Here is a 27,294-nt window from a genome sequence, read left to right as displayed (position 1 = left end):
GCCCAGCGGGAAGGGCCGGGGAGGTGCTGGCCAACAGAGGCTGAATGTGAGTCTGCGTGTGCCCAGCTGGGCAAGGAGGCCGGTGGCCTCCTGGCATTCTGTGTCAGCAATAGTGTGGCCAGCAGGACCAGGCTGGTGATTGTCCCTCTGTGCTGGGCACTGGGGAGGCCACAGCTCCAATCCTGGATTCAGTTTTGGGTTCTCACATCAACAAAGAAATTGAGGTGCTGGAGCGCATCCAGGGAACGGAAACAGAGCTGGGGAAGGGGTTGAAGCACAGGTCTGATGAGGAGCAGATGAGAGAGCTGGGGGGGCTCAGCCTGGAGAAGAGGAGGCTCAGGGGGGACCTTCTCACTCTCTACGACTTCCTGACAGGAGGCTGTAGCCAGGTGGGGGTTGGTCTCTTTTCTTGTGCAGCAGCAGGACAAGAGAAAACTTCCTCAAGTTGCACCAGTGCAGGTTTAGATTGGATATTAGGAAAAATTTCATGACAGAAAAGATGGCCAAGCATTAGAAGAGTGTGCCCAGGGCAGTGATGGGGTCACCATCACTGGAGGGATTTAAAGGACATGTAGATGTGGCACTTGGAGACATGGCTCAGTGGTGGCCATGGCAGTGCTGGGTTAATGGTCAGACTCAGTGATCTTCAGGGCCTTTTCCAGCCTAAACAATTCTATGATTCTGTGATTATTGGTTTTCAAAAGCCCTGTGCCCCTGTGATAATGCCATCCAGCATCCATGGCCTTAACTACTCTGATACTTTTCAGGTCTTTCAATCTCTCTCCTATTATTCTGATATCATTATCTCTCAGTGGGAGAGGAGCTGGGGGATGGACAGGGCTTTGAGCAGGAAGGAGGAGCTCCAGCCATTGGTAACAACCTAACCACAACTCCACAGTCTGTCCTCACTGGCAGGAGCAAGCTGGATACTGTGGCACCAGTCCAACAGCCCTTTTGATGGCTGCAGAAAATAATTCTCGCAGCAGCGAAGTCCGGATGAAGAGGAGCTGTTGGAAATCACTGGGATTTTCTTGGCATGCCTCTCTAAACAGCCTGTGGTTATGTGCAGATGGACCAGCTGATCACATCATGCATTTCACATGATGTCAAAGACAATAACGAAAAACAGTAGTTGTCAAACCCCTGTGTTTATACCTGCATTTTTCATTGTCTTGGAGCCTGATTGAGTTTGAATCAATAATATGATTCTGGTGCTTTACAGAGCAGGGAAAAATTTCAGATCCAAACCTCTCCAAAGAGTGACAGTCACATGGATCCAAGACCCCGGCTCAGACCCTTGTGTGAATATTTATCACTTCTAAAGGTTAAAGGGAATAAAGGCAGGATTGTATACTCAATTATAAAACAAAAGTATAATTATCTCAATTTTGCTTTCCCCCAAAAAATCACTGACAGTCTGTATTCAAAACCAGTTAATACCAAAGAAATACACTTTTTTTGTTTACTGATGAAGGTCATACAAAACAATCCTGACTGCATCCTGCTGGTCTTCCAAAGATTTAGTAAATGACACATATGAATTATTCTACTGCTCAGAAGAGTAGATAAGGATTGGGGGTTTTTTATAACCTGATAACTTGCTCTTGCAACTGCTGAAAACTGGTACTACGTGCTGTATCTGGATTTGTTGCTGGTATATGGAAAGATGCATTTTATTCAAAGAGAAAATGTCCCAAGATTTCTGGTGTAGCCAGAGAATATGCATATGAAGAGACAGACAAAGAAAAAGGAATGAGAGACAAACAAAAAATCCAGGGGAAAACAGCAGGTATATAAAACCTTGGAAAACTGGTCCTTGATTTATTAGCTGTAATTGCGTTTAGGCACACATTATTAGTACTTACTGTTTGTGTGCCAAAGGAAAGACTAAGAGATAAATTAACACTTCGTGTATCTTCCAAAAATGTATTAAACAAATGAACAAGGTACTTACTAGGAAAGCAAAGCTAATTAAAATTGTTCTGTTGTAAAGATCGTTCTTTGCAAAGATTAACTTTACAATGCCTAGTGGTATCAAGGCATGCGCATTTTTTGCTCGCCTCTCTCATCCCAAAGCCTGTAAATGCAGAGTTTGATGTTGCTGTTGGTTTTTTTCAGAATGCTTCTTGTTTAGGAGCAAACTGCAGTTTAATACAGGGTGAAAAGAGTTTTTTCCTTGTTCAGAGAAACAAGCTCAGATGCCTGTCACATTCAGCTGTTAATCCATATTTATAGTCAGTGTGATAGGAATAAAAGCCCTTCACGACCAAGCCACAACTCTGAGTTCACAGTTCAGAAAGGGTCACAGAAAGACAACAAAGGGAATAATCGATGTAAATCCAACCCTGCACTTTTAGACTGGCTCTCATCAGAAGGCAATGAGAAGTCAGACGGAAAAGAGAGTTAAAAGGACAGTTCCACACAAATCAATGCAGAGAGACAGAGGAACAGCTCTTAAAACTGGATTAATGCCTCTTTTCTTTCCCCTGCTGAGAAGCTATGATGCCAGCCTAAGCCAAGACTTCAAAAGGTATTTGGGTACCAAGTGAAGAAAAATAAGCATTGATGAATGTATGATGGATACAGGGAACACAACTCAAAACCTCTGGAACGTAGTACATGAGAAAGTAACTATCTATGCCATTAGAAACTGGGACACCAGAGCATCAGGGCAAGGTGTCTGTGGTGTTTCCTTAGGGAGGTATTTGTTAAGTGGCAGGGAAGAGCACAAATCTGGGTAGGCAGCTCCTCAGGCAGGAGCAAGAGGAAAATAAGTAGGATTCGAATTTGGGGCCTCAGCTCAGATGTCTCAGAGTTTAGTGCCATTTGAAAGACTTTGGGGCATCCCACACGGCCTCCAACTGCTGATCCAGAAGGCAATGAGTTTGCCCTGGTCCTGTATCTCACCTGAAACAGAGGATTTCATTTGGGGTGTCTTGAAGCCACTGAAATGTCACAAGCAGCACTGAAAGTTTTGCAGGGTAATTCTTTGGTGACCTATAGCCTGGACAGTCTATTTAAACTGTGAGTTTCCTCAGGAGGAGAATTTCTTTTGTGATACATTTACCATGACGGAGGTCCAGCTTCAGAGGCACTAACATATAAGAAACATATGTAAGAAACAGAGAAAAGGAGCATTTCTTGTATTCTGTGATGTGGAGAGCAGGAAAACCCTGTTGTCTCTCCAGCTCCTCGATGGTACATATCTCCCACAAATCTCAGAAACATCCTTCTGCATCAAAATCATAGGAAGCTTTCCATGGACTCTCACTGCAGGAAGCCTCAGCGCTCCAATATCTAAGCAAATTCATCTGTCAATCTCTCAAAACCTCATATAAAACAATTTTGTTTTCACTGTAGTTCTCCATTCTGCTCCAACAAAAATCAACACTTCAGCTTTGCTTCTTGTCCCTCAGATACTGGAAGCTTCTGGAAATGCTGTGGTGATGTCAAAGACCTGACTTAATCACCTAGAATACAAAAGATCACAGCATCCTTTCAGAAGGGGTAAACTGAGGCATTTAAACGACAGCTGAGGACACGTGAACCACTGACAGACCATGAATAGATTCACTCTCCACTATCCTATGTATTGGCCTTTTCTTTTAAACACTCCTTTTGTCTTTGTAGAAGGACTTGGTGACCTTTTGTCTTTGTAGAAGGACTTGGTGATTTCAGCTGATCTCTAAACTGACAGGTACCAGCCCAAACTCTACTCCAAAATGTTTCCAACAGCTGCCAGAGCTATCATCTTTGCTTGGACCCATCTGGCTAAAACTCAGCCCTGGAGCTTTTGGCTATGACAGAATGTATTTATTTTGTATTTAAGGAATAAAGCTAATTAATTTTTTAGACCTTGCTGAATATGAGACTCTTCTCCTTATTGCTAGCAGTACTTACAATGGATCCTTTAATGCTTTTTATACTGACCAAAAAAAAAAAAAAGAAAATTTAAAAAAATCACAGCTTTAGCTGAATAAGGCATTTCCTAATGGTGGTACAGGACCTGGAAGCATTAGAGCTAATTGAACTTACTGTTCTTGGAGTAGACACACAAAGGTCAGGTTGTCTTAACAGCTTGTAGGCTGTCAGGCTGTATTTGTTCTTGAACACATACAGCAGTCCTTTCCACCCCAAGCAGTAATGACTCAGTGTACCCAGCTCCAAGAACCCTACTTGAGAGCCAATCCCTTCCCTGCGCTCTACTAAAATAGAAAAAGGCAGGCAGCAAATACCAGGGATTTACTCCATGAGTTCCCACAGACTGGGGATGAGAAGAACAATTATGTCATCTGCATTAACTCAGGCTGCCTGCCTTGGCACCACGTGTTTGGAGCAGGGTGTCTCACCCCCCTACAAGAGCTTATCTGCTGTGTGTTATGCAGTCAGGTAACTCAAGCAGGACAAGCTGTTTTGTAGGGAATTATTTTGGTGCCTTGGGGGTACCACTGGTCTGGCAACTCCCAGCTGCCAATAAACATCTTACTTCTGAAGTGAGATCTGGCAAGAGAGTCTGGATTTCTGACTGACCGACATTCACTTTACAGCTTTAAAAGCCACACCAAACTTTAACAAAGTAGAAATCTTCTATACATTTCCCTGGAAACGTGTGGAGCTTTTCCTGTGAGTGGGTGTGCCGGTTTGAGACAAATTTGGAGGAACATCCAAACTTGAACGTCCTCTGATAGAAGGCAGGTTCCAGTTGCCCCTCTCCCACCAGGTTTGGGAAAAAAATTTCTCGCAGGAAAGTGAAGGAAAAAAGACTATTTATTTAACAAAAAACACGGGAAGAGAATAATGCTAAGTGATAAAACCACTCGCTGTGGAGAGAACCTGGTAAAATTCAAAGTGCTTCTGTAGGTGTGGCTGTTCTCTCTCGGGAGCTGGGGTGTGGCCCCTCCAGGCTGTGGCGTTTGCCTCCCGGTGCTGGTGGTCCGGACCGGAGCAGAACAGTGCAAGGAAAGTTCTTGCCTCAGCTAGCGAGCCGGCTAAACAGCAAAGAATTTTAACTCTCTGTCTCTCTCCTGAGAAAAAGCCAAAAAACCCGGGGGAAAAAAAAGGAAGGGGGCTTCCTCCGCTCTTGCTGCCGTAGAAGCACGCAGAGGAGTAGACTGACCTTGGAGCACAAACTGCTTTGAAAAGTTCGTCTTTTTTTTTTCTTCTCTGGCACCCAGTTTTAAAGACACAGAAAGGCACAGGAATCATGTCTGGGCCTAGAGCATTGACAGGGGATACACATCATAAAGTCACCCCAAGACAGCAGGGGACAGAGCTTCGTGGTTACTCCCAGGGGTAGAGTGAAGGAATCTGTCCATTATCATCATTTTGCTGTAAATTACATTCGACTCCTAATCAATACCATTTCTTTTGCTGGCTTTATTACAGGTACCTTGATATAGTGCACTGTTTTATGTTATGCTGTAATCTATTAGTAGTTCTTTTAGTTTATACTGTGCAGTAAGTATCTCTGATTAAGGTCTTTCATGTGTTATCTCTTATCTGCTTAATAAATAGTTATTTTTTACAAATAGGTCCGATTTGCCATCATTAGAACTTGTGGGGCAGAGCCATTCCTTAATGTGTTGCCAAAATTTGAGGCCAAGGCAGGGCTTGTCTGAAGCTGCCACTCCTTGTGACAGTGTTTCACATGCACCAGGTACAAATAATTCCCAGAGAAAGCCATCACGGAGGAAGGAAAGCAGCGTGGATTGCAATACAGCAAGATGAAAAACCTTCTCTTTTAGTAATCTCCACCAGTTTTCTATTACCCTTTCTGTTAGAAAAAATGAAGTAAAGTATAAAGTGCCTGGCTCCAGCTTCCAGGCATTGATTCTTGTTATGTTTTCTCTCTGCTACATATCAGAACCCTCAGTGCTCAGTATTCTCCTGCAAGCACAGTACAAGTACAGTGTAATAAACTTCCCTCTAAATCTTCATTCTGATAATCTATACACACTTCTAGTTTTTTCATATATGCTATTCTTTTCAACTTGGCATTTTTCCATATCCCGTTTGAAATGTGGCAGAAAGAGGTGCCTATTCTTGACCATTCGATGCAGAATTAAAACCTTCTCCTGCATCCTCAGGGGGACTCACCTCTCCTGGATTTCTACTGGGTGGAATTGAGAGTACTCAAAGGATTATATCTAAAGATATAGGTCTGAAGTTACAGTAATGTAAGAACAGGTTAAAAATGGCAAGAAAACACCACAGTCATGAGCTTCAGTAACAGTGTTACGGAATCTTGGAAAAACTGATTCTTCCCTTTCTACTATATCACAGACGTGGAGAGACTCATCCCTGAAGTCTCTCACTAAAAGAGATGCTTAAGCTGAGCAGTAATTAATCCTCACACATGCAACATCAGGATCAGGACACATCACTGGCAACCAGAAGAACTTATTTCACTCATTTTTAAGCCACTGTTTCTTTGGGGCTCCCTTCTAAGTCCCAAAGTCCCTTTCTCAGTCCTTTTGAACCCTTAAGCAAGATTGATCTGGTAACTCAATCTCTGCACTTGCAATTGCTAAGTTGATTATCTTCCCTCACAGGTCTGCAAAGGCATTATTTAGCTTTCTTCAAACTTTAACTCCCTCAGATTGTCTGAGAAGCTGCCCCTTTCTTGAGCTATTTCTGTTCCAGCCTGACAGGAACAGTAACTAAAGCACAGGTCTATTGATTAAATATCCTTATTTTTTTCCCCTGCAACAGCCTAAGGCATTTAATCAATATGGCAATGCCCCATATCATGGACCAGAGATACAATATCCAGTGATCATAAACTGCTCTAAGAAGTGGTATAAAGTGATTTTATAACCTGACACCTGCTAAAGTATCCATTCTTAGTGGAATGGATACATGCACTTCCTTCTGCAAGCCACTTATATAAAAAGAGCTGAACATCACATGGAGCAGCTGAATCACAGAAAAGACCCGTACAAGATTATGATTTCACATACATCAAAAGGAAACAGGTTTTGCTAAAGCATTTCTATACAAAATGCCATTTATTTCTTGAAAGTGATGCACAAACACTTCCCAAGAGGAGAAGGACATGGCAGTCTATAGAACATTATTTATATGAATCCTCCTCCTATAACCCCTGAACTGCTCACAAGCTTATTCTTTTTTGAATTTAATTCTTCTCACAACCTTTTTGGGGAACTGGCTGGTATATTTATCCTTGGGAATGTAGAGCTGATTTGTATTAAAATAGTTTTTCAATTCAATAATGCCACTCGAAGCCATTATTCTTGAGGCTATGTATAAACCGGTGAATGCCCTTCTGCAGATACACCTGTTTGTAGTCAAACAGACAAAGAAAACCCAAATGAACTAAATAACAGCCCTAATAACTTGGAGGTAAGTAATGGAAATAGGATAGTGGCAAGTGTTACAAGTGAAAATACCTATGAACAAAATAGTACTTTTTTTCCACTCCGGGCATGGTTAAAAAATTGACATTTTTTGTGCCACTCTTTAAGACCATGTGTCCATGTGGCAAGAATTTTAAGTGACTCTTTTGTCAATGTCCTAATTGCTTGGTTGAAGTTTGGAAACTGAGACTAATTATAAAAACTCAGTGGTCATCAGCAAAACTCAGTATTCATCAGCTCAAAGCTCTTGAAAAATTAAAGGGCCAATCAATTTCTATGGAAATCTTAGGATACAAGCCAGGGTTATTCATCTTATATAAGACCCATGAAAGACTGGGAAACAAAACTTACTCTGGTGATCACTATTAAAATCTGCTTTTTCCTAAAGTTTTCCAGTCATTTTATCAGTAAATCCATGAAAAATAAACTAGGTAATTCTGAGTCCTGTCCATACCTATGACCCTGTTCTGAAAGAGAAAATTTTTTAAAGCTTCTTCACTCAGTCCTATTTGGCTGTGAGGAAAGATGTATATTTACAGCATTCCTTCATTCCCCACCATCTCCTATTTCAGCCCTTCAGGGCAAAAATCTCCAGGATTAAACCTGATTTGTTTGGTTATAGCATGGACTGTCTATTGAGGTACCTTGTGTTAGGGAGCCATTTGGGCTATGAACCAAAATGTTCAGTGTGTCAGATTCAATGCACTCAGCATTAAAAATCTAAACCCCAGGTGATTAAACAACCTGGGTAAGTCATTGAATCCTGAATTAGATCTTTGAAAAGGGGGAGGACCTTCTACAGGCACTGATCTTTCTCAAGTGGTTCTGAAGCAGAGCTTGAGAATTGGTTTAGCACAGGTTCAGAGCGAGATCTATGTAGCCAGCCTAGCCATCCTCACACTCCTTAGAGCCAGGAAAGGGTTATAGATGCTTTTTGGATATTGGCTTGTTTGTTTTGGTTTTTTTATTCCTAATTTTAGCTGTCTACTGTAGGAAGATGTGATTGGTATCCAAGTACAGGATGAATGAGAAAGAAAAGAAATGGAGAGACAGTGACTTCCTTCAGATTATTTATGCAGTTATTAGGAATGTTTAAGGAAATACAGCTATACCTATATATGTAATTCTCAGGCTGATGTGATAAAAGGTTGAAAAATTATGTACAATGTATTCACATTTTACTTGGAAAGACCTCTTTTTTCCTTTAGACATTTTGAAATAGCTCAAAATGTTCCATCCTTATTGTGAAAGAACACACTGATTAAAGTTTTTTCAAGGTCAGTTTCATATTTTGCATTAGTGTTTGCATATAACAGAAACATCCAACCACTGCTTCTGAAACCAGGGGGTCAAAGGCATGGAGATCTGAAGAGACTTGACAGGAAACCAGCCCTCTGCTTTTAAAGGCGGGGAAAATCAGTAATTAAATGTGCAGTTCTCATAAGCACAGCAGCGATGGTACATAATGCCACAAAAATAAAAATTTATAAAAATCTGATCAACTGAATGACATTTGCAAAACTGCTGCCTTCAGGGGAGTTCTGATTTGTTAAAGCCCATTGTAGATTTGGATGAAATACAGTTCCTTATAATTTAGTTTGATGCACCTGAAATTAAAAGTGTAAGCACTTCTTGGGGGTGGCTGGTGCTGGTAACAATAAGTGAAGTTCTGTTTTTACTGCCCTGAAGATACACTTGGAGTAAGTTCTAATTTCAGCATTTAGTCCAGTTTACAGTGGAGTAAGTTGGAGTCAAATATTCTACAGGAAAACTGTAATTTAAACCTCAAAAATCCACTGCTGACAGAAGGATAAAAAACATTAAAAAAAAAAAAAAAGGAGCAAAACAAAACAAAAGGACAAAATAGTCCTGTTACTTGGATTTATCCCGGAGTGTAGTTTGGTTTGTTCACTAGATCTGGACACAGATAAGGATAAGGAGAAGGAAATCTATTCTAAATTGGATTTTCTGGACCATTCTTTATTAGGAGGTGAGCTCAGCTGGAAGCAGACTTTGTTTTTAAGATATGATTGTAAATGCAAAGAAGCAGAAACAGCCATAAATAAGGAATTTCTGTGAGGAAAGAAAGGAGCTACAGGATAAAAGAGAAAGGAGCAATTATTTTAATCCTATTAAGAGCCTGATTAATGCAATTAAAGAAACATATTTCAATTAGGCCATGTTTCAAGCTGCTTTACTCCAAGGCACTTCTCCCTGCAGTATCACCCTTTAGCATCCTAGATACCACATCGAGGTTGGCACTGGCAGTACAATCCTTCTGTCCCATTTACCCTTCAGGAATTAATTTTTTTTCATAGTTTTAATAATTTCGGCCTAAAGGATTTAGACATGTAGAACAGGGATATAGGTAGGATATATCACAAGTTCAGATTTCTTCATTTCTGGCAAAGCACAGAAATGCTTTTGTTAGGAGGCTGCAAAGCAAACAGAGGAATAATTTTTACGTTTTCCTGTTTGAGGAAGAGGGAGGAAGATTTTTTTGGGGCTGAAACACAGCCTTGATAAGCTGAACTCATGCTGGGGAATTATGGCTGTGGCCAGGATTGGTGTTATGGGATGAAGGAGCAATGGCACCTGATGTAAAGAGAAGGTAGATTCTTGTTTTGCTCAGTGAAACTCTCAGGAAGGTCAGGGGGAAGTTTTGACTATTTTGTTTGTGAAGCTCACTGCTGAATCTTGGACTATTGAAAAAATAAGGCAACTGCAGGGAGAGGGAATAATTCAGTTTGGATTCATCCTGGGTTCAAGAAAATCCCCAAACCACCCCACATCCACAGAAAAGACCTTTTCCACTCCAAATTAAGTTTGGTACTCCAGACATCATCTGGTAAAGGATGTCCTTAACTTTTCATGGTGTAGGGAGAACTGGAATCTCCTGAATTGCATTTGCCTGTATAATTAAAAATGGGATTTCAAATGTGAAATGCTGACTTTCACATTAGCACCCCTGGACTTTTCCTGAATATGGGGTAAATATCTGTAGAGCTTCACTAATGAAAACATAGGAAACGCTGATTGTGAATGAGAGAGAAAAAGAAGCTTAGGTGATGAAACATCAAGGTACTTCCTTCTTCCCAAGTGCTTCAAAAACACACATTTTGCCATTGACTCATCCTGTTCGTTCCTCAGTTTGAGGTAGATGGAGAGAAAAAACATGAGGGGAAGGAAGCTTTTCACCCTGAAAAGCAATTTTGTCTTTGGCTTGGAAAAACAAAACAAACAAAAAAAAGAACAAAAAACAAGAAAGAAAGAAAAGTGAGAAATAAAGCTATGTACAAGTTCAGTCCAAGAGACCTCATAGACCTGGGAATGAAAAATTTTAAATGAACCACTGATGCGCTCTGATGGAGAATACTATGGAGGAGAGAAAAAAAAGGAATAGAAAACAAACAAACAGGAGTGAGTTTCAGTGGGAGATTGGCTTGTTGCCAAGAGCAGCATCTGCAGAGCAAGAATTACAAAGGCCACCTCACACTCAGTGCTTCTGGGTACCGGATGCTCACCAGCTGAGGTCATGAAGACATCTTCACCACAGGGCATGGATGTGCACATCTGAATCTCACTGGATTTTTCATGCATTTGTCCAGAAAAAAGCCCCAAGAATTCCATAAAGGAATTGAATATATTTGCTTATTTTAGGCAACCTAAAAAATGTTGACAGCTGAGCAATGAAAAATTTTCCTCAGATAAAGGAAGAGTTATAGCAAAGTTAGTCATGCTCTCCTCCCTTGTGCTGGTGAAGGAAGAGATGGCTAAGCCTTGACTACAACATTAATGTAAATGCAAGAAAGACAAATAATTCAACATTTGTGGGGCACAGTTATTTCAGATTTGAGGAAGATTTCTATCACACTGCTTAAATCTGTGTTTGTGCATCAACAACCAACCCTGTTGGTTTGTGTGGTGGGAAGCATCCCAATCTATGGTGCTGTTTGTTCTTCATCTGCTGCCTCCATTCCAAACTGGACTTTCTGCTTCCTTCTGCTTTCATTTTGAGAGTCAAGGGGTCACAGATTGACTTGCTTTGCATGTAGACAAATGAGTTTGGAGGGGAGCATCCACACTTACCAAAAGGTTGGTAAAAAAGATCAGCTACAGGTGGAATGTTTGGGAAAAGACTGGGAGAAAATATAGCCTAGGGAGACAGGTTAATTAATAAATAGCAAAAAATCCCATAAAAAAGAGATGTTTGTTTTAGTAATTAGTGAAGTCAATGTTAGACTAACATCCTGGCAGGGGACATTTAATGCTTCACAAAAAAATACACCCTCGAAAAGCCATTCAAACAATTGATCAGTCTGACAGAGAGGAGTGAAGAAAAATTCTCACAGGAGTACAGAAAATTCTCATATTTTTCTTTAAAATACGGAAAAACCAAATCAACTACAATGAAATTTCCCAGCCGGAGGTGACACAGGGCCAGATGTTGGTGATGGGCTTTGCAGTACAGTCCTCCCCCAGATATCTACAGAACAGAGCATAAATACAAATACAATCTAAAAAAGAGTGATTAAGACCATGTTGATGGCAGGGGGATTGAACTAGATGATCCTTAAGGTTCCTTCCAACCTTAACCATTCTATGATTATCACAAGGAAAGTGCCAGGAAATTTGAAATTAAACGTTTTTGGTGATTGAAAGGAAATTGAGAAAAATGCAGTTAAAGTAAATCTTGGTTTTGGTTGAAAGTTCTGTGTTTTCTTTACTGTCAATCACATCCAGCATGGACATTCCATGGCAACACAGGAGCAGTAGGAACTTCCCGGCACCTGTCACCTCTGGGGTGTAGACATCCATTTATCCATTTAGTGCTGCAGACCCTGTTTTGCCAGCAGTCACTGCCAGCAGGGACATCTACACTGGGAAAAAATAATGTATTGCACTGCCACAGCAGAACTGAATCGATCTACAGCTTTTCCCAGGTTGACATCTGATGGTGCTTTCAAGTGCCAGCACACTTTGTTAGCAAGGTGTCAAGCCAGACCCAGCTCAGGGTGCAGCTTAACCGCACATAAATGTACTCAGCATGCTGACAGACTTCATGAACCTGCAGGGAGCCACAGAGGCTTTATGCTGGGGAAAAAGAGGCTCACAGCGGATCTTACCACTCTCTACAATCCCCTGAAATGAGGATGTAGCCAGGTGTGGGTTGGTCTCTTCTCCCAGGCAACCAGTGACAGGGCAAGGGGACACGGTCTTAAGCTGTGCCAGGGAAGGTTTAGGTTGGACATTAGGAGGAACTTCTTTACTGAAAGGGTGATCAGATATTGGAATGGGCCGCCCAGGCACTCAGTGTCATTGTCTGGTTGACAAGATGGTGTTTTGTGATGGGTTGGATTTGAAGATCTCAGAAGTCTTTTCCAACCTATTTAATTCTGTCATTCTGAGGTTGGGGTGCTTTGGGGACTTGAGCTGAAGCTCTTTTTAATAAAAGTTGTTGTCTGGTGTGTTGTTACAGTTGCAGTTACACAGATTTGTCAGGCTACTCAGATGATTTCCTGATGCTGCTCTACCCCTGACATACCCCTCCCCATCTTTCATCTTGCTCCAGGTAGGTTCAACAACTTGGGATCAGCCTTTTCTCCCAGGCAGTTAGTGACAGGACAATGGAAAATAGCCTCAAGTTGTGCCAGAGAAGGTTCAGGTTGGATATCAGGAAAAAAGTCTTCACTGAAAGAGGGTTAAATACTGGAACAGGCTGCCCAGGGAGGTGGTGGAGTCACCATCCCTGGAAGTGTTCAAAAGAGGAGCAGATGCGGCACTTTCTGATATGGTTTATTGGGCAAGGTGGTGATCAGCCAAAGGTTGGACTCAGTGGTCTTGGAGGTCTTTTCCAACCTCAGTGACTCTGAGATTCTGTGAAAAATAAGTCTTCCCTTCCACCTTCTGGAGGGTGAGTCCTTTTCTTATTGCTCTCCGTCAATCGATCTGAAATGATTTTGTTTTGCTTTTATTATGAAAAGAGTCTGCTGGCTCCTTACCAGGTCTTCAAGGATTGGAACTGCATTTAGGAGATGGACCACAAAACCCCATCTGTGAGGCAAAGCTTTACAAGTTTGTGCTTGTTTCTCTCTGAAGAACCATCTGTGGATGGCTACACAGGGGTCAATGCTTTATTCATTTGTACAAACAAAGCAGGTACACCAGAATTTTATGATCTGCTCGAGAACACCTGTTCACTAATCTCTTTCTATTGTTCAATCCTAATTAGCTTTGGATGCTAAAAGGCAAGGAAGACCAGAGTAAAGCAATAAAACAACACCCACACTGCCTGTTGCTGAAGGCAGTGCTGCTGAGAAAGGCCGGGATTCCTGTTGGAGAAGTAATCCAGTTCCTGGTATCCACTGGGTGTTTATGGCAATGGTCATGGATGCAGCAGGCTGAGGGCCGCAGCCAGCAGACAATGCAGGCATTTCACTACATCTGGGGCTGGGGAGAGAGAGCAGACAACGTCCCTCAGCTGGTGCAGAAGCAGCATGGTCAGAGTGGGGGGTGTATCCTGCTTTCTTTCTACCAGATTATTCCTTCCCCAATTCCACAATGATTCTCCAGATTCATGGCAATGACTCCAAAAGAAGGCTGTGACTCGCTGGCTCTCTTGCTGCATGCAGGAAAGCACTCCAAGTATTCAGAGAGAAACTTAAATTAAAAAAAAAAAAAATTAAAAATTAAGCTCAACTTTGTCTCTCATATCCTTCTGCTCCTTTGTATTTCTCTGTGCTCTCATTTCCTGCTGCACAGATCAATCTGCTGCCTGGTCTTGGGCATGCTGCTCTCATTTCCAAATCCTTGGACTTTCAGGTCTTAATTTATGGCTTGCTGCTGATCCTCTGCTATGTTTAAATCCTCTCTAAATGCAATACCCAGAATTCAATGTCTTCCCTGCCAACACAATTTGGCTTTATGCAAGCAGTACCTATATTCAGCATTCTTTTTCCCTCTACAATGAATTTCCAGGTAGATACAGAAATACGTCATCCCACTTTTGTCCTCCAGCATATCTGTTCCTAAAAGCTGTGAATTCTAGTTGCCATTTATAGAGGCTTTCAGACAATTAATGACCATCACCTTTGTGATCATGGTGGAAAAGATTTGTTTCCATGTGTTATTCAGGGTTAGTCTCTATCAGAGCCCAAGGGTCCAAGTAGCACTTCAGTCCCCTCTTCATTTTGACTCTATTATCTCTTTTAGCACCAAAAAACCCCTGTCTTACCAAACTAAGAATTCCTTTTGGCCATGGAAAAGTACCATGAGTAGTAAAACAGCTACTCAATATCCTCACTGATCACACTGCAGCTATTTCAAAGTCAATGGGTCAAAAAAGGTTTCTTCTCTTTGTAAATACATCCCCAAAAAACCAACAGAGAAAAAAACAAAGTGAAAAAGCACTGAATCAAACAACGAGCACACAAAGGTCATCTCTGACTGCACCATCAGAAATAAAATTTAGGTTTCTTGTGACTCACAGCACAACTACCAGAGCTGGTGAACACTGGGCTCAGCTTTCTCAAAAACCATTTGAAGTGATGAGTAGTTTATGCATCCCTAAGAGAATTTTTATTTTGAGTTGCCAGGGAGCTTCAAGCCCAAGCTGCTCTTCCAGGGAGGGCAAACCAGGAGAGGGGGTGACAGGAAGGGGAGCTGGGGCAGCACCCTCACCACCGAGGGCTCAGTCCCACAGCACCCAAGCAAGAGCAGAGCAGACCCAGTGACAGAAATCAGGGTCAGCCCAAGGGTCAGGGATCTCCAGAGAGGAAATAAAGGAGATGCAAGGCCAAGACAGAGAGATAAATGAGTGATCTGGGTCGGATTCAGCAGAGTGCATGGGCAAGGAGGGCAGAGTAATGGCACAGCTCAGGCAGGGACCAAGAGCAAGGGACTGGAATTTCAATGTATCTGCCAGTCAAAGAGGTGCTGCTCCCATACAGGCACCTCACAGCTCTGTAATCCAAGGATGCAGAGGGGTGTGTATCAGACCTGGCCTAAATCATGGTCATACAAAACCCTGGGGCAAGGGGAGGATAAGCAGAGAGTGTCTGTGCACAAACTTTGGCAGAAAGCAGCTGCTTCTGTACTCATATATCAAAGAGGGATGAGGCAGAGGCACAAATGGTGGCTCTTCATCATCCATGCATCCTTTTTGGTGCAGCTTTGTCCTGTTCTTCCAAGGAATGACCCAGGTTGTAGGGTACGGGGTTCAGGGGTCCAGTCGGGACGGAGACGGTGACGGAGAGATCTCTATAGGCAGGTCTTGGGACACAGTCGGTTTATTGTAAAAAGCTTGGGTATAGGGGCACTGCTCAGAGCTGCCAGACTCAGCTCTGAGCAGGCCCAAGAGAGTAAGCAGGAGAGTAAACGGGTGAGAGAGAGAGAGAGAGAGTGTAAGAGCAAGAGTAGAAGTGGAAGTAGAAGTAAGGAAAGGAATAGAAGTGGAAGAGAGAAGAGAGAATGGAAGTGAGAATTGAGGAATGTCTGAAGTCCTGGTTACAATACAATAAATCATCTTCTGTACTGAATATTCTAATTGTCACTAACCAATCTAATACAAGATACAAATCCTATGGCATTTACATACAGCCTATAAGAGTTCTTATATTACCATAGAGTGTTACATCTTAACTTCTAAAAACTACTCTTTGGACCCCTTCTGCTGAGCTAGTAGGGTCTGCTCTGACCCTTGGACCTGTTTGCAAGCAGAGGGTATTGTTCCATCAAGAGGGGATTACTTCAGTGGCCATACCATTGTTTTCTAGTTGTTCAGTAACTAAGACTTGGTATTTCAAAAGTGGCTTTCATTTCGATGTTGCCTGTAGTTTTCATATTCCCAAAATCTTTTGTCAGGCAATCATATCCACCAGGCCTTCCTGTTTCATCTTCCCCAACATCAGGTCCCATGTAGCATGTGGCAGTGACCATTCCCAGCGGAGTGTCTGGATGCTGTCCTCTTTCCGCATGGGAGATGTCCCTGCTTGTTGCAGGAGGTTGGATTAGATGATGTTTAAAGGTCACTTTCAACCCAAACTATTCTGTGTTTCTCTTTCATAATTTAATCATGAGGACATAACCAGGCCTTGGATTCACAGGACAGCCCCCGGCCTTATTTTATTCAGCAGCGGGGATATATTCCCTCCTGAATTCTACCATCACATTCATTTTCCCTCTTGCTATAAATCCTCCTTATTTCCAGCCCTGATGCTAATCAAACATAACCAGAACTCAGAATTCCAACAGCTTGTTAAAGTGAAATGTGGTGATTATCTGTTACCCTTAAAGGAGGATACAGTGCCAGCCCAGCTCCCACAAATGTCAAATCAATGATTGTGTGGCTCAGCTGCCTCATCCAAAGGACTACTGAGGACACACACCATGATTGTATTGACTGCAATTCTGTGGAAATAATTTGAAGAACAAATCTGGGACACCTGGAAGCCATGTAGAAAATACTTGGATAAAGTGATTTACGGGATTCAATGGCTTTAAGATGAAGTAGGATAGATGTAGATTAGGTATTAGGAAGAAATTCTTCCCTGTGAGGGTGGTGAGGCCCTGGCACAGGTTGCCCAGAGAAGCTGTGGCTGCCCCTGGATCCCTGGAAGTGTCCAAGGCCAGGCTGGATGGGGCTTGGAGCAACCTGGGATAGTGGAAGGTGTCCCTGTCCATGGCAGGGGTTTGGAACTGGATGATTTTTAAGGTCCCTTGCAACCAAAGCCATCCTGTGATTCTAGGACTTGTCCCCAAAAGCCAGTCTAAGCAACAGAAGAAGGTGACAGAAGATGCTGAGTCTCATCACCTTTGTCAAACTAAATCAGCGATTTTGGTCCCTAAAGCAGTTTCCAAACACATTTCTTTGGAGGGGAGAAGGCAGGCGAGGAGGAGAGGATGGGAATGAAAATCAAAGAATGATTCACAACTGCAGCATTTTCTGATTAGATAACGACGGTTTGTGATACAATATGAACATGTCCTGTTTACACTGGACCTTGCAGCGTGATCTGACAGGCAACAGTAAAAGCAATTATACAAACACCACTCCTGAAATATGTTTCACTAGATACTGCTACAGATATCCAGTGCTAGAGACTCTAAAATCTCCCCAGAAAGTATTTCAATCTCCTTATCATTATACAGCTTTTCTTAATATCAACCCTGATTCTTCCTTGCTGCAGCTTAAGTCCATTACTTCTTGTTCTTCCCAACTGTAATAAACAAAAAAACAGTGATTGTTCTTTTCCTCTTTGAAGCAGACTTTTATGTACCAAGAGACCTTTATCTTCAACTCCATCTTTTAGCTAAAGCAACTCTTTCTGGAATCTCTCCTCTGCAGCCTGGCTTGGCAGCTCTTGGATCACTCCTGCTGCTTTCCCATGCCCTCAGTACCTGCCCCATGCCTCAAAGTGAGTGACCAGCACCAGACAGAAGATTAAAGTGGCCTATTCTAATGTAATGAAGACTCACACAAAAGCCACATTAGGATTAATTAATTTAATAGAGAATTAAATTAATTAAAGCTGCATTAAAGTCAAATTAATTAGAGAATTTGTTTTTGAGGAAACTAAAGCTTATGTTCTCAACCCAGGCATAATAAACTGCCCTGAAATGGGATCTCTCCAACTCAGTGTGGCTCACTCCCACCTAAACACAAACATCTGGGTATGAGATGCCCTGTGGGAACTGGCACATCCACACGGACCTGGGGGATATGGCACAGGCCATGTCTGAGGCTGTAACAGACCCCAATCACTGATCCCATCTTTCAGTGGCCATATCAAACCAAAATGCTTCCTAGATCTCTAGTGAGGATGTAGGGTACCTGGGCAGCACAGCCAGTGATGAATTCCTAATTTGGATACACCCAAAGTCAGTTGAGGTGGATCCCACCTCATGCATCAGCTGAGCTGTAATGAATTCCATGTTCATGTTCGTTGCTTGTGGCAAAGAGAAGCAGCACTTAGATTTTCTTCTGCTTGAGATTTAAGGAAGCCATGCTGACAGTCACCAAAAATTAGGTTTAATTGTTTCTTCACTAGTTTCAGATCTATTTAAATCTTGTCTGGATGGGGAGAAACATGGCTTAGTATTACCAAGATTACAACCTCTCAAACTAGATCAAGATTAGCATCCTTATGAATCCTTATACTCCTCAATATTCAATAATAAACCCTTTCAAAGACACATCTGGGAAGAGTCAGGGAAAGGTTGGAGACTGTGAGTAGAATTTAAGATTTCTCTGCTTAGAAAAAAGTAAACTTACCTGCATGCTCATGAATTCTACCCAGTCCTATTAAATCAGCAAATGTGATCTGTATAGTGGATAAAGCTCTATTCTCCTTCCATTCATTTGCCTTTGACATCAGTGAAAGCCTGAAGTTACAGATTATTCCCTTTTCTTTAAACTCTTAACCAAAAAAAAAGTGTTTCAGGAAGAGGGTAATATCCACTGGGATGGACTCTAAAGAGGAAAGATAAATACGAATAGAGTTTATTTTACTTTTTATATGTTTCAGGTCTATGTAAGAAAAATGTCTTCTACAGTAAAAATAACTGATGCAAGAATTGTTTCTCGTAAATGGACAGCATTGATGTCTGTAAAAAGGAAGAATGATACATTGTGGCTCACTAGGCAGAAAAGGAACACTATGAAGAATATACCCAAACCCACTAAAAATGGATCAAATGCAGCACTTACCATGACATAAAAATCATAATGAATTTTTGACCCACCATGTAAATTGTTTTTCCTAGAGTCATCTTAAAAAAAAGTAGTAATGAAGTTGTGCTTTATGAAGAGGAGCCAGTTCCTGTAGATGTTTCCTAGTCTCCTAAATTCATTCCACAGAAAACCTTAATCCCTTAATTCCCCAGTATGGAATATAGGAATGACTGAATCTTGTCAAAGGCTTGAGCTGCCAATCCTGAACTCATAACAGGGTGTGATGTAGAAAAAAATTAAGGGACATCAGAGTTGGCCATACAAAAGCAAGCTGTGGCCCAGCAGTTCCTCCTCTCCTATGAATCTTCCAAAGAAGGACAACCCTCATGTGATAGAATTGTAGAAAATATTTCTCTGAAGGCCAGGAAGTCAAGTGTTCCATTGTCTAAGGAAATCCTTTCTCCTCACAAAGAGAGATATGCAATGACTCTTTCAAAGTGAAATGAAATCCCAAATTGTCCTACCCCATGCAGAACTCCTTGCTTTTCATTCCACATTTCAAAATGTTTTCAAGAGCTTTGCATGTTGCTGAAGTCAGATTTAGAAGGACTATAATTGACTCTCTTTTCTCCTCTTGAGCACAAGTTGAACGTAACAATTCCCATTCTCCACTTCTGATAGCGCCAGGCCATGACCCGAGAGCTCTGCTACAAAGGTGTCCTACCAAGCCTGTGATTTCTTTCAGGAATATGGAAAAGACCTTTGATTAAAGTGCTTCCAGGCTTTGTCAAAATGGAAATAAAAGCAATTTCATTTTCTGTAACTTTTTTCTCCTTACATATCATTTTCCCTTCATGATCAATACAGTTATTAAAGCACAACAGGGGAATAAGCATTTACTTTCTCAGCTACTTCCTGACGGTTGGAGATGCCCCAGGTTCTCTGCAACATTTAAACACAGCTGGCACAGGTGACATGTGATTTGGGGAGGAACAACAGCCTGCCATAGCAGAAGCCAGAAAGGCAGCAGGATTCCCGACTCAGCACAAAAGGATACTAAATATTAGTTTTTAGGCAAAAAAGTCAAACTCTCTCTGTCAGCAAAGTTCTTTTTTTGAAGGTACTTGTCTATCGGCATGAAAGCAAAATGTTCACCTCCCAGGCACTGTTCATCACAGACACTGAGGTACAATGTCCAAGAGAATCAGGATGAGCAAACTTCAAGAGGCATGGGAAAGAAAGCTCAGCCTGTCTTCTTCCAGCTGCCTAAATTTTAACTACCAAGTCTGATGAGATGATGCAATACTGACTGCAGGTCCCTGAACTGTCCCTATGGAAAGATGAACTGTTAAACTGGTGCTCATCAAGTAAATCAAGTTAAAAATCAAGACACAGAAATCGGAATATAAATCCCCACAGTACAATGAAATTATTAGTTTCACTGTGGCTCTGAAAACCAGTGTAGCATCTTTAGAATTACCCAATGGTTTTGGGTTGGGAGGGACTTCAAAGATCATCTCATTCCAACCCCCCCACCACAGGCAGGGACACCTTCCACTATCCTGGGTTGCTCCAAACCCTATCCAACCTGGCCTTGAACACTTCCAGGGATGGGACAGGCACAACTTCTCTGGGTGATATGTGCCAGGGCCTTCACTCTCATAGAGAAGAATTTCATCCTTATGTCTAATCTAAATTAACCCTTTGTCAGTTTAAAGCCATCACCCCTTGTCCTGCCACTCCAGGCCCTTGTTAAAATTCCCTCTCCAGGTTTCCTGTCCAGTCCCTTTTGGCACTGGAAGGGGCTCTAAGGTCTCCCCAGAGCCTTCTCTTCTCCAGGCTGGACACCCCCAGCTCTCCCAGCCTGGCTTCAGAGCAGAGGAGCTCCAACCCTCTGAGCATCTTTGTGGCCTCCTCTGACTCACTGACACTTTAGTGACATTACATGAAATACTTGAGGAATGGTGGCACTGCCTGGACAGTGTTGCTGTGCCAGAAAGGAAAACTGAGCAGGAGAACACTGCTGCCTGCATGTGCAGATTTTCAGCAGAGGTTTCCAGTGTGAACACTGACTAGGCTTGACCATTTTGCAGCTTGATGAGATGTGACAAGCTCACAGCCCAGTGCAATAACACTTCAGGCTACACAGCTGGGGCTCAAGGATACTTAAATTCTGTTCCTCATTTTCATGGATCCCAGTTAGGTATACATCTCCAGGGATAATATTCCTAACTCCTTGGTATCCCCAGCCCATTTAGAGGTAAGTTTAATACAATTTCTCAAAGCTTTGACCTTTGAGCAGGGCAATTTATTATATGTGCTGCCACTGGGCACAAAGATGAGTCTAAGTGTGGTTTTCCAGTCAGTAACCAAGGATTTCCATTCACTCCTCTGTTAAATGAGGCCATTAAGAGAAATGTAACTCACTAGTTTATGCTGCTGCTAGCTAGGGAAAATTGCTTTTTAATCTCTGACCCCTCAAAATGAAATTGTACCCTGGAAAGAGATTCTGTTAAACAAATGAATTAGAAAAACAAAAGGACAGCCTGTGATTTCCTTCTGTCTCTGAATTGTCAGAGATCAGACTTTTTCAGAGCTTTCAAACAGAAAATTCTTGCCTTTGAAATACTGAATGCAGGCCACCACCAGCAGTGTAACTGGTATTCTTAAATCTTGACTTGGAACAGTCCCAGTGCTGCATTCCACCAAGGTGAACAGCCAGTAAAATCTGTGTTCTACCTACTCATCTTCTCACCAGAGAAAGACAGATTGATAACCAGTAGCTCACCACTAAATGTGCTCTCAAGTCTTTCATATCACACAGAATCAAAGAATGATTTGGGTTGGAAGGAACCATAAAAATCATCCAGTTCCAACCCTCTGCCATGGGCAAGGACACCTTCCACTTTCCCAGGTTGCTCCAAGCCCCATCCAACCTGGCCTTGGACACTTCCAGGGATGGGGCAGCCACAGCTTCTCTGGGCAACCTGTGCCAGGGCCTCACCACCCTCACAGGGAAGAATTTCTCCCTAATATCCAATCTAAACATTCCATCTTTCAGCTTAAAGCCATTCCCCATTATCTTATCACTCTGTGCCCTTGGAAAAGTTCCTCTCCAGATTTGCTGTATTCCCCTCCAGGTACCTCAAAGGCTACAGTCAGTTCACCCTGGAGCCTTCTCTTCTCCAGGCTGAACAATCTTAATTCCTCACAGGAGAGGTGCTTCATCCCTCAAAGTATGTTCATTTCCTCCTCTGGATTCCTTCCCTTCTCCACCTGTGCCCCTTCCACTTCTTCCTTGAATGGTTTGTGCTTAAATGAAAAATGAGCTCACAGGGGATAATTTTTTTTTCTCCCAAAAATTTCACAGTTGGTGTTTTATAATAAAAGAAAAAAAAAAAGACTAAGCTACTACCTGGATCAGGCATCTCTCCCTTTTGGATGGTACAAATGATGAGATGTTCTGCTGTGATTAAAAATGGCCTGAAAGATTTTACCTTTACACACAGGAACACCCAAGTTTATGACATCCAAAAGCTCTAAACAACCCCTTTCTTAATAAATATTTGATCACACAGATCCATTATTTACAGAAAACAAAGAGAGGTTTAAATAAATTTTGTGGCTCAGACCTTGCTGAGGTTAAGTTGCTGCATTCACACAGTTCATTTATCACACGGACTGGCGCTGACTTGAACACCACTTCCCACGGAAAGCAGCTGTTTTGTAAATGGCTGCATTAAAGTACAGTAAAAAAGCAGGCACAGACAGAAGCTGCTTCAAAATAAAGCACTCTTAAATCTGAAAACTTAGCCTGCCCTTCATAGGGAGCCAGTGAGCAAGGAAAAAAGGAGGCAGAAGTTTTATACCAGCCAACTGCTGTTGGTGAAAGGTCTGGAGCACAAGTCTGGTGAGGAGCAGCTGAGGGAGCTGGGGGGGCTCAGCCTGGAGAAAAGGAGGCTCAGGGGTGACCTCATTGCTCTCTGCAACTCCCTGAAAGGAAGGGGTAGCCAGGTGGGGGTCAGTCTCTTCTCCCAGGTAAAAAGTGGTTAAGGGGAAATGGCCTCAAATTGTGCCAGGGGATGTTTAGATTGGATATTAGGAGAAATAATTCTTTACTGAAGGGGTTGTTAACCACTGGAACAGGCTGCCCAGGGAACTCGTTGAGTGGCCATCCCTGGAGGCATTTAAAAAACATCAAGATGTGTCACTTAGGGAAATGGTTTAATGGTGGACCTGGCAGTGCTGGGTTAATGGTTGGACTGGATAATCTTAGTGGTCTTGTCCAATCTAAATGATTTTATGATTCAATTTAATTTTAGAAAGCACTGCCCCAGACAGATCTGCTTTCTGCCCAGACCACGCTGCCAAGACAGATGGAGCCTGAAGGAAGGGGCAGCCCTGCAGCAGCAAGGACTTGCTTCAAGGCTCTGTAGCAATACAGACCATGTTCAGGGCACATCTGACAGGAAATACAGGCAAACATCCTCATGTGGGAGGTTTTGAGCAACCAGCAGATTACTGGGATCATTATAAGGGAATGTTTTGAGGCAGCAGTGTTGCTGGCAGCCATGCTTCAGCAGGGGAGGACTGGGAGGTTGCAACTGGCAGCAAAAATGAAAAAAATACGGCTTAATGGGAGAGGGAAGGGGTGGAATTTAAACAAGTGCTATGGGGGAGAAACTGCTTTGAAGTTGAAGAAATTCAATCTGAGTAGGAAGCCCAGGCAGGGGTTCCTGAACTGAACTGGTGTGAATGTGTTGCTGTGGACTGAGAGACAGAAAGTAGAGAGGGTCTGCAAATTGGTTTGAGAGATTCAAGCAATTTGTGTAGGACTTCTTTTCCTAACTGGAGTTCATGGTACAGAACCATGAAGACTCTGGAGGGCGGCAAAGTTTCCTTCTTCTTCTGAAGAGGAGGATTAAGGCTCAGTCGTGTAATTAAAAAGTCACTTCAGTAACAGCTTTTGCTTGGAGACCTTACAGAGCCCTGGGTTCCTACTGCAGCTTTAATTCAGCTTCCCATCACTTTCACAAGCAGGAACTGCCAGGAGAAAGAATAGCTCTGTAATCCCCCAAATGAAACTTCCAAGTGCTAATTATCCAGAGGAGCTGCAAACTCAGCCACGCTCACCACGGTGACAGACATGGACAAACAGCAACACGAGGCTGATTGTTTACCTTGCATCTTAGAGTTTGCAGTAGAGTGACATAACATCTCTGTCACAAATCTGTTGTATGAGCACACAGCCTTTTCTTGTCCTGGGAGATCACAGAATCACAGAATTATGGAGTCATTTAAGTTGGAAAAGACCTCTAAGCCCATTGAATCCAACCCTTGACTGCCCACCACCTTGTCATCTAAGTGCCAGCTCCAGTCATTTCTTGAACATCTTGAGAGATGGTGATTCCATTACGTCCCTGGAGAGCCCGTTCCAATATTTGACAACACTTTCCATGCAGAAATTCTCCTTCAGCCACTTCTCATTGTCATGGGTTAGCATAGCTACGGAAGTGATTCTCTTGCAAAGAGGTGCTTGCAGCTTCCTCTATGACCTGACAGAACCTATCAACTGGCTAGTTTGAATATTGACAATTTTTTAAGCCACTTAAAAAAGCTTGACACACCTCTGTGATCCACATTTAAGAATGGACAAACCCTGGGAAAGCTCTCTCTTGCTTCCGGCCTTGGGACAGGTACCTGGGCTCGGCCTGTGCGGCCCAGCGGGGCCGGGCCACAGCCATCCTGGAGCCGTGTGGTCCTGTTCCACCCGTGGCCCCTCCACAGCCCTGTTACGTGCAGACAGCGTGGCCTGGCTTCCCCCTCTCCAGTGCGGCTGAAGATTCAGCTGAGGCTGCCCTGCTGTCCAGCAAAGATGATGTGACCAACAGCGATAAGAGAACTCCAGCTGCAAGGCCCGGGTGAGATTAACCCTTTTAGTGCTCTAAGTCCCCTCCAGAACAGATGAAGCCTGCAGACATCAATCCTCTCCCAAGTCTGAGGAAGAGGGAAGGTGAAGAAAACACCATAGAGACACCAAAGCCAGTAAAGAAGGAACAGCTTAAACCCTGAGGGAGGAGAAAGAGGAGATGCTTAGAAGCTGAAATTCTGTTGTAAAGCTATGGTGATGGACTATGATATATCAGAATACCCATTGTAATTTCATTAAAGCATTGGGGGTGGAGCATTCAAACTGTACTTGTGAGCAAAAGTACCTGTGCTGAAACAAGCAAATGCTGAATTAGCTGTGATTTGAAGAGATGTTTGAACAGGGAGAGATAGAAGTGATGAGGACTCTTGCTCCAAATTGGAAGGAGAAGACCTCTGTTCCTAGAGATGCTCCCAGAGATAGTCCTAGAGATGAAGATGATGAGAACCCTTTTTCTCCCAGGGAAGGGGGAGGGCCTCTATTCCTAGAGATGAAGATGCTTCCAGAGATGGGTGAAGAGAACCTTTGTTTCTGAACAGCTCAGCCTTAAAATTGTACCCCAGTAGCTCAAGACCGGACGCTCGAAAGCAGTTGTGGGGAAAGCTGTAAGTCAGGGGAAGGGACTCTCACATGAAAGCAGAGAACCAACCCAGGCAGCTGTCTCGTTGTGATACTGAAGGCATGAGAGAACTTCTTGTGGAGATGTCTCCATAGCATGAGCAAGAGAGACGTGAAGTGTTCTGAAGGTGTGGTCTGACTTTTTTCCTTTCTTTTAGGTCTGTTAATAAACTTCTTCATATTCTTTTAAGTTTTGTGCCTGCTTTGCTTTCTCCCAATTCTTACCTCACAGAAGGTAAATAAGTAAGTAATGAGTATTTTGGACCAAAACCACTCCATCATCCAGACCCTTCCCCAGTTCTGTTACCCTTCTCTGGACATGCTTCAGCACCTCAATGTCTTTCTTGAAGTGACAGGAGCAAATTAAGCAGCTCGCTTGCATCAAGATAATCCAACCATGCTGGTCCCCTGTGGCTTTGCAGCTACTGGATGACTGCTGCACATGTCAGGGTGCAATCCCATCATATCATGGTGCCAGTTGGCTGTTAATTATAAAACTAAGGTTAAAATTATTTAATGGCAGCAAAAGACAAGGTCTTAGGGCATATCCATTGTGAAGAGGAGGAGATGATCTTCATTGTCACAATATTTATAAGTAACAAGTGCTTTGAGGGGCTACCATGCCAGAAAATTTCAAAGACTCTGAGAAGGTGATTTTTGAAACTCAAGTTTTCTTTTGCTGTTAAAATACCAATGAGTTATTTGTGTGAAAGTTGAAGACACTCCCTTATCAGTGGTCCCCAGGCGATAAGATCTCTGCAAATATCACAGACTTATGAGGCTTTTCTTCCTTAGAGCTCCAGCCTTCAAAGTGCCCCTCTGTGTACCCATGAAAGCCAGACCCAGGAATTGCTTCTTTACTGGAAAAAAACCCCATTGTTCTTAGACTACACAAGTGGGTCACTGAACTGCTGTTTGCTTTTGCAGTACCAGTGCATCCAAATTAGCTTGACTTCCACAGAGGATACAGGGAAGGAAAGTAACCAGCATTAATCAGAGCAACACAAGCAGCTCTTCTAAAACAAATTAGCTTCAGCAGTCAGCACACAGAGTCCTTCAGTCAGTGAGGCCAAGCTGAACTTAGGCCAAACTTTGCATAAGAAAAGAGCAACTGGTTTAATGTGTACCCATGGAGTCTGCATTGGTTTCTTTTTCTTCCTCTCAATCCATCTCAATCCATCTGCAGGAACCTCTGAGCAAACTGAGCAAAGTAAAAAGCCATCCCTTTAGTATGATGTCCAGCCCACCTAAAATAAGCTCAGCGGCAGGTTGAGTGTCTAGATATTCCCTTTTTTCCAATAAAGAGACAGGTGATAGGCATGGGATTAAATTTCCATTGAAATATTTGTGTTATAATTGATATAATCTGAATTTAATGGACAAAGGAGAGAACAGACCTGTCATGAAAGGCAGCCATCAGACCTACCTATGTCAGGCATCTCCTGTGAGATGAGACAAGATGTGCTGAAAGCAATTTCTTCTGAATCATGGAAAGGAGGTTTAGACACTTAAACACACTTCACCACCAAACACACTCATATTTGGTCCGATAAATCCGTCTCTTCCAGAAAGCAGTTTGACCCAAGCTAAAATTGGTGTTTTGAGATAGGTGGGATGAATAATTTTCTCTGGGGGCAGGGACAAGGAAATTTCAAGATGCAAATCTGGGCCATTGTTATTAATGGCCAGAGTCATCATTC

General features: G+C 42.6%; 1 protein-coding gene and 1 long non-coding RNA gene across 5 annotated transcripts in view; one reads left to right on the top strand and one right to left on the bottom strand.

Moving 5' to 3' along the window:
• The window catches only part of TSNARE1 (t-SNARE domain containing 1), a 447,763-nt gene that overhangs the window by 146,241 nt on the left and 274,228 nt on the right, over positions 1-27,294 (bottom strand). The gene's annotated exons all lie outside the window — the stretch shown is intronic.
• LOC108449719 lies at positions 436-13,557 on the top strand. The gene is made up of 3 exons (XR_001865998.1): positions 436-622; positions 10,111-10,121; positions 13,545-13,557. It is a non-coding gene; the product is annotated as an uncharacterized LOC108449719 (long non-coding RNA).

This window comes from Corvus brachyrhynchos, unplaced genomic scaffold (genome assembly GCF_000691975.1).
Source record: "Corvus brachyrhynchos isolate BGI_N302 unplaced genomic scaffold, ASM69197v1 scaffold89, whole genome shotgun sequence".
Taxonomy (NCBI): domain Eukaryota; kingdom Metazoa; phylum Chordata; class Aves; order Passeriformes; family Corvidae; genus Corvus; species Corvus brachyrhynchos.
Note: the sequence above shows the minus strand (reverse complement) of the source record. Positions and strands in the feature narration are given on the sequence as shown.